An 8,528-nucleotide genomic window follows, 5' to 3' on the forward strand; every position below is an offset into this window, starting at 1 on the left:
GTGAGGGGAACTTAAAAATTCCAGAATTTAAACAACATCCTAGTTGATTCTGATATGTTGTTAGGCCAAGGACTATCCACTGAAGCACAGAACTCAGAGCAGAAATCAAGTTCACAGAAGCAGAGTTTGGCAGAATTGAGATAACAACAATTATAAGATTCCAGATTTTTTTTTTTTTTTTTTTTTTTTTTTTTTTTTTTTTTTTTTGGGTACTGGGACCTGAACCTAGGAGCATTCAACCACTGAGCCACATCCCTAGTCCTTTTTATATTTTATGTAGAGACAGGGTTTTGTTGCTCCTTGTCAGGCAACAAGGTCCGATGTACCTCCTCAGGGCCCACCTGAGGAGAATATGGGGCCGAGCAGGATGATGAGTGTCGGCGGCAAAGGAAACACACCAGAGCTGGGAGGTCTGTCAGCGCACGAGGCACAGCAGGAATCTCGCTTATTGAGGAAATCACACAGATTTTATGTAGGGTGGAGGCTAGGCGGGAACCAATCAGCTTAAAGGTCAGCAAGGCACGGGGGTTCACACAGGTGAGAGTGCCATAGGACTATATGGCAAGCACAAGCTGATCACGTTCACAAAACTATTGGTGGTCCGATTTATCATCATTAACCTTTGAAACCACCTTTGAGGCCTTGATCTAGCTCACTCGCCAGGGAGTAAGGAGTCAGCCTGAGTTAATGTGTCATTAGTCCCAACACATTCCCCCTTTTTTGTCTTATATTAAGGGTGTGTCTGTCTTAGGTTGCCCCTGGGAGGGTCTTACTGTCATGGAACATCATCCTAGCAGTTTGGAGGTCTGCCTTACTCGAAGGTGTGCCTGTCTTAGGTTGTCCTCCTCTGAGGATCTTACCTGTCATTGACTACGACCTTAGCACTTCTGGCGGGCCCCTCAGGAGGGGCAGGGCTTAAGGGAGAGACACTTAGACCCCAGTGTCCTGATACGAGTGATCCATGATCCTATAGGGCTCCCAATCATCATTAAGAAGGGTGGTATAATGCTGTTGGACCACCATGAGCTGCACAGACTTTTCAGGAAATGGATATATCAATTATGTAAGGCCCAAAGGTGAACACAAGGATAATGGTGATTAGCAGACCCATAAGTGGGAGGAGGTAGGGGAGCCACCCATGTAACCCAGTAGAGAGGAAATTAGAGGAGCTCACTCCTACAATGTTCCAGATCTTCTTGTAGGTTTTTGATTTTATCTTGTACAATGCCAGAGCGGTTGGTGTAGAAACAGCACTCTTCACCAAGGAACAAGCAAAGCCCTCCTTCCTTTGCCGTTGCAGGATGACAGCGGCCAAGGAATCAAGTTGAATCTGTAGAGCTAAGATGGTAGAGCTGCAAAGTGCAATGTTAGGAGCTCTGTGTAGCTCTCAAGGAAGTCCACTGCCCAGAGTCATGAAGTCAGAGACCCTAATCTTAATCACTGTTGTCCCATTTTTGCTACTGTGCTTTACACTTTCTTAAATGTTATTTTAAGAAGTTTACATATATTGACTCCTGAGTCTATATGAACATGAGTTAACACAATTTAACATTATATCTAAAACATGAATTAAAGAAAGGCTGAGAGAGCTTTTAAGTTTCCTTTTGTGTGGCAAAGTGGCAAAATGCTTTCATGCTTAACCTTTAAACAAATCAGGCTCTCAATAACTTTTAGAAATACATTTAACAAATTTTACATATACCCTATTGATGACACATCCTATATAGAATATTAAATGATAGGTTTACCATTACAGACAAGTTTAATTTGGAGACTAGCAGCTTGATAAATTTTCTGCTTTAAAGGCTTGTATACCTGGAAAATATGAACACATTTAATATACAAAGAATAATGTTTTTAAGTATGTTACTCCATGGAATAACTTTCTAAATTAATCAGACATCTAACAAACACGTTTGAGTAATCCCATACATGTCAACTCTAATTCACTCATCTTATTGTAAAAAAAAACAAGATATCAGACAAGTGTAAAAAAAAAAAACGAGATGTTAGACAAGTGTAAACAGTATCTGCCATCTCTTTCCTGTTGAAGAAAAGTCCTACAAAAATTGATGTTAGACATTTTATAAACATCAACGTTTTATTAGTTTGACCACCTAGAGACTTGTGAGTTAATTTTAAAGACATTTTACTTCTATTAGTTTACCCAATTTAAATTGAACCTTTTTAAATCACGTGAATTAAAAATATTTGGATCCATTTTTAAATTTTAATTTTAGAAGTGCTCAATTTTGATACAGACAAAACATGACATCAGACAGCATGACATACAAATAACACAAAATCAAAGGCCTTGTAACTTTATAGGTGAATCTCCATTGCAATGTAACAGTTGTTCAAAAACTCTAGTTGAATAAAAAAATAGAACTGATCAAAAAAGTCATGAGCTCCATTCCAATACTTCTCAAAGTATTCCATAAAATAGAAAGAGGAGGGAACCCTCCCAAACTCATTCTATGAAGCCAATATCACCCTGATACCTAAACCAGACAGAGACACATCGAGGAAAGAAAATTTCAGACCAATATCCTTAATGAACATTGACGCAAAAATTCTCAACAAAATTTTAGCAAATTGCATACAAAAACATTAAAAAGATAGTGCGGGCTGGGGAGATAGCTCAGCTGGTAGAGTGCTTGCCTCGCAAGCGCAAGGCCCTGAGTTCGATCCCCAGTACCGCAAAAAAAAAAAAAAAAAAAAAAAAAAAAAAAAAAGATAGTGCACCATGATCAAGTGGGTTTCATCCCAGGGATGCAAGGTTGGTTCAACATCAGGAAATCAATAAATGTCATTCACCATATCAATAGACTTAAAGTCAAGAATCACATGATTATTTCAATAGATGCAGAAAAAGCATTTGATAAAATACAGCACCCCTTCATGCTCAAAACACTAGAAAAAATAGGGATAGTGGGAACATTCCTTAACATTGTAAAGGCCATCTATGCTAAGCCCATGGCTAATATCATTCTAAATGGTGAAAAACTGAAAGCATTCCCCCTAAAAACTGGAACAAGGCAGGGATGCCCTCTTTCACCACTTCTTTTCAATATCGTCCTTGAAACTCTAGCCAGAGCAATTAGACAGACCAAAGAAATTAAAGGGATACGAATAGGAAAAGAAGAACTCAAACTATCCCTATTTGCTGATGATATGATTATATACTTAGAGGAACCAGGAAATTCCACCAGAAAACTTTTAGATCTCATAAGTGAATTCAGTAAAGTAGCGGGATATAAGATCAATGCACATAAATCTAAGGCATTTTTATACATAAGTGATGAATCTTCAGAAAGAGAAATTAGGAAAACTACCCCATTCACAATAGCATTGAAAAAAATAAAATACTTGGGAATCAATCTCACAAAAGAGGTCAAAGACCTCTACAATGAGAACTACAGAACACTAAAGAAAGAAATTCAAGAAAACCTTAGAAGATGGAAAGATCTCCCATGTTCTTGGATAGGAAGAATTAATATTGTCAAAATGGCCATACTACCAAAAGTGCTATACAGATTCAATGCAATTCCAATTAAAATCCCAATGACGTACCTTACAGAAATAGAGCAAGCAATTATGAAATTCATCTGGAAGGATAAAAAACCCAGAATAGCTAAAGTAATCCTTGGCAGAAAGAGTGAAGCAGGGGGTATCACAATACCAGATCTTCAACTCTACTACAAAGCAACAGTAACAAAAACGGCATGGTATTGGTACCAAAATAGAAAGGTGGATCAATGGTACAGAATAGAGGACATGGACACAAACCCAAATAAATACAATTTTCTCATACTAGACAAAGGGGCCAAAAATATGCAATGCAGAAAAGATAGCCTCTTCAACAAATGATGCTGGGAGAATTGGAAATCCATATGCAACAGAATGAAACTAAACCCATATCTCTCACCATGCACGAAACTAAACTCAAAATGGATTAAGGACCTCAGAATCAGACCAGAGACCGAGCATCTTATAGAAGAAAAAGTAGGTCCAGAGCTTCAACATGTCGGCTTAGGACCAGACTTCCTCAACAGGACTCCCGTAGCACAAGAAATAAAAGCAAGAATCAATAACTGGGATAGATTCAAACTAAAAAGCTTTCTCTCAGCAAAGGAAACTATCAGCAATGCAAAGAAAGAGCCTACAGAGTGGGAGAAAATCTTTGCCAATCATACTTCAGATAGAGCACTAATCTCCAGAATCTATAAAGAACTCAAAAAACTCTACACCAAGAATGCAAATAGTCCAGTCGACAAATGGGCTAAGGAAATGAATAGACACTTCACAGAAGAAGATGTACAAGCAATCAACAAACATATGGAAAAATGTTCAACATCTCTAGTAATAAGAGAAATGCAAATCAAAACCACCCTAAGATTCCATCTCACCCCAATTAGAATGGCGATTATCAAGAATATAAGCAACAACAGGTGTTGGCGAGGATGTGGGGAGAAAGGTACACTCATACATTGCTGGTGGGGCTGCAAACTAGTGCAGCCACTCTGGAAAGCAGTGTGGCGACTCCTTAGAAAACTTGGAATGGAACCACCATTTGACCCAGCTATCCCACTCCTTGGCCTATACCCAAAGGACTTAAAATCAGCATATTACAGAGATACAGCCACATCAATGTTCATAGCTGCTCAGTTCACAATAGTCAGATTGTGGAACCAACCTAGATGTCCTTCAATTGATGAATGGATAAAGAAACTGTGGTATATATATATATATATATATATATATATATATATATATATATACACACAATGGAATATTAGTCATAAAGAATGATAAAATTATGGCATTTGCAGGCAAATGGATGAAATTGGAGAATATCATGCTAAGTGAGATAAGCCAATCTCAAAAAACCAAAGGACAAATGATATCGCTAATAAGTGGATGATGACACATAATGGGGTGTGGGAGGGGTTAGTGTTAGGGTTAGAGTTGGGGTTAGGGAGGGGGGCAAGAATGGAGGAAGGAAGGATTATATAGAGGGAAAAGAGGGGTGGGAGGGATGGGGGAAGGGAAAAAATAACAGAATGAATCAAACAACATTACCCTATGTAAATTTATGATTACACAAATGGTATGACTTTACGCCATGTACAAACAGAGAAACAACATGTATCCCATTTGTTTACAATAAAAAAAAAAAGTCATGAGCTCAAAAAAAATGTAGAATTCAAAAAAAACAAGAGTTCTGGGAAAGTGATACAGCCGTTAATTACTTTAGTAAAGCACCATAAAATTTACTTTTGCTGGAGTTTAGATAAGACTGTTTTTGCTCTTTTTTTTTTTTTTTTTTTTTTTTTTTCTCTTTCTTTCTTGGTTTTGAGACCGGTCTCCTACTAAGCATTCTGGCTTCCTCCATTTACATTTCAATGTAAACCTTGACTGAGATCTGGAAGGAGCTGACAGGTTTTAGCAGAAACTTTGTGCCTAGGGCATTTTAACCCTTTTTCCTGGTTCAATTCAGGTTTGGGCAGAAAATTGTGAAACAATTATCTCCCACTACTTGTGGGGAATGGGGCTGCTATATCATACTCCTTACTAGGACACGCCACTGATGGTTGGATTGGTTACTCCCTCCATACTGGCGTATGTGGGACCTTGTGGCAGGAGGACTAGGAGGACTGGGTCGGGGAATGGAAGCAGAAACAACTGAGTTGAAGTTGGAGGAGAAGGAGGGATTAAGAGGGGGAGAAGAAGGAGGGTTTGAGTTTGCAGGAAGAGCATAGAAGCGCAAGAAAGAAGAGACTTGAAGATAAGGAACCCCTTTCCATCTGCCCACTCGCTCGCAGAAGTTGTGTGCCAATATCTTTGGTAGCCACAATCCACCTTCCCATGGAGCCATCTTTCATCCCTGCACAGGCCAATTTGTGATCAGTAGTCATTCCTTCCCAAACTAACATTTTAACATTTACCGGGAAGACCATACAGGGAGGGGGGAGGTTAGAGTCAGTGAGTTCTTGCCCAGTATCATAAAATGGCCACCGGGAAGATTTCCTGCCATCTGGAGGCAGCGGCTCTTTGGGGGGAAGCTTGGAGTCCCCTTTGGGAGGTCCTGGAGAGAAGCAGGCCTTAAGGGCAGATAACGTAGGGCAGACTCCCAATGGGGGACCCTTCGCTAAACTGATTTCCCTCTTCCTAACAAGTTGTTCTACACAATCCCATGTGGACCAGTCAAACAAGTTTGCTTCAGGCAGCCAAGGGGCTGCCTTAGTGAGGGCCTTCCAGGTCTGAAACGCCTGACTATCTGAGAGTTCCAATCCTCTACTTGTAAGGAGAATCCTAAGGGAGTCAAGGGAGGGGTCAGACTTGGAATTGAACTGTCCCATATTTTATGGGAGTACACTCACCCGCAGTCCGATTGGCCTGTCAGCGACTTCGTCTTCCTCACACGGGGCACCGGTTGTTGCTCCTTGTCGGGCAACAAGGTCCGATGTACCTCCTCAGGGCCCACCTGAGGAGAATACGGGGCCGAGCAGGATGATGAGTGTCAGTGGCAAAGGAAACACACCAGAGCTGGGAGGTCTGTCAGCGCACGAGGCACAGCAGGAATCTCGCTTATTGAGGAAGTCACACAGTTTTTATGTAGGGTGGGGGCTAGGCGGGAACCAATCAGCTTAAAGGTCAGCAAGGCACGGGGGTTCACACAGGTGAGAGTGCCATAGGACTATATGGCAAGCACGAGCTGATCACATTCGCAGAACTGTTGTTAACCAATCCCTGATGGTGGTCCGATTTATCGTCATTAACCTTTGAAACCACCTTTGAGGCCTTGATCTAGGTCACTCGCCAGGGAGTAAGGAGTCAACCTGAGTTAGTTAACGTGTCATTAGTCCCAACAGAGTTTCACTAAGTTCCTTAGGGTCTTGCTAAATTGCTGAGGCTGGCTTTAAACTTGAGATCCTCCTATCTCAGCCTCCCCATCCACTAGGATTACAGGTGTGTGCCACCACACCTAGCCAGGGAAGTTTTTATAAGCATGAAAAACTTCCATTTCTAAAAAATTACTTCATGTATCTAATCCCAAAATTGTATTTCACACCTAAATAAGTCATAGTGGACTTTGGTGTTTAGGCCCAAAAGAACAATAAATGGAGGCAAAGGCAGAAGTTACTTAGATTAAAATGTATCAGTCAGCTTTATATTGCTGTGATAATATATCTTGGAGAAACTATGAGGGAAGATTTATTTTGGCTCTTTCAGTTTCAAAGTTTTCAGTTCATGATTGCCTAGCTCCATCTTTCTTTCGTTTTTTTCTTGGTACTAGGGATGGAACCCAGTGGCACTTTACCAAAGAACAATATCCCCAGCCCTTTTTATTTTTTATTTTGAGATGGGTTTCTCTAAGTTGGTGAGGATGGCCTCAAACTTGCAATCCTCCTGCCTCAGCTTCCCAAAGTGCTGGGATTACAGGAATGTGCCACCACAAGGGGCTTGGCTCTATTGTTTCTGGGCCTGTGATATGACAGGACATCATGGTGGAGCAAAACTGCTCATCTCATAGTGACTGGGAGCAGAAAGAGAGAAGGGACTGAAAGAACTGGGGGCAAAATATACCCTTCAAGGTCATACTCATAGTGACCTGCTTCCTCCAAATAAGCCTCACCTTCTGGAGTTTCCACCACCTCCCAAAAGCCCATTAAGCTATGAATCCATCAATGGATTAACCCATTGATGAGATCAGAGTCCTCATGATTCAATACCTCCCAAAGGTCCCACCTCTAACCATAGTTTCACTGGGGACCAAGTCTTTAATACAGGAGGTTTTCAGGGACATTTCACATCCAAACATGACAAGATTTTTTTTTTTCACTACAAAGAGCCCTATACTTCAGAGAAATCTCTTTGCACCTATCCTCCATAAACTTGTGATACTCCTGTCTCAGCTTCAAGAGTTGCTGGGATTACAGGTATGCACCCCTGTGCCCAACAAGACTTATTTTTAATACAGTGATGTTTTACAGTTTTTTCTGATACCTTAAAGTAATGCTTTTCACTTTGTCAAATTTCTCTTGTGGGAATGAGGCAGATGGAGGTCATCCTTTTTCATGGATGGCCCTAACAGAAGCTTACTCAGTGGTTAAGGCTCAGTGTTAAAACATACACACACCCCAAGTAGTAGTTTAAAAATACTACTTTCTTAATAAGGAATAATAATAATGATTATTATTTTGCAATAAGTTGGATAAAATTTATGTTAGTAGGGTGAATATTCATTCTTCACATAACTAGAATTCATGGTCTTCAAAAAAATGAATTCTTGTTCAAGTCCCTGGGTTTGATCCTCAGCTGTGCATAAAAAGAAAAAAATCTTGTGATGCCAAGGTAATTTGTTTCTAGTTCCTGTCCTCAAGATTTATTTAGGTGGGACAGAAAATAATATAAAATCTAACAAACAAATAAGATAATTTCAGGGACTGCTAATTGCTAAAGAGAACTTAAAAATAATCATTGTACAAGAGCATTCTGGAGAGCTTTCTTATGTTAAGATCTGA

This window comes from Sciurus carolinensis, chromosome 10 (assembly GCF_902686445.1).
Source record: "Sciurus carolinensis chromosome 10, mSciCar1.2, whole genome shotgun sequence".
NCBI classification, from domain to species: domain Eukaryota; kingdom Metazoa; phylum Chordata; class Mammalia; order Rodentia; family Sciuridae; genus Sciurus; species Sciurus carolinensis.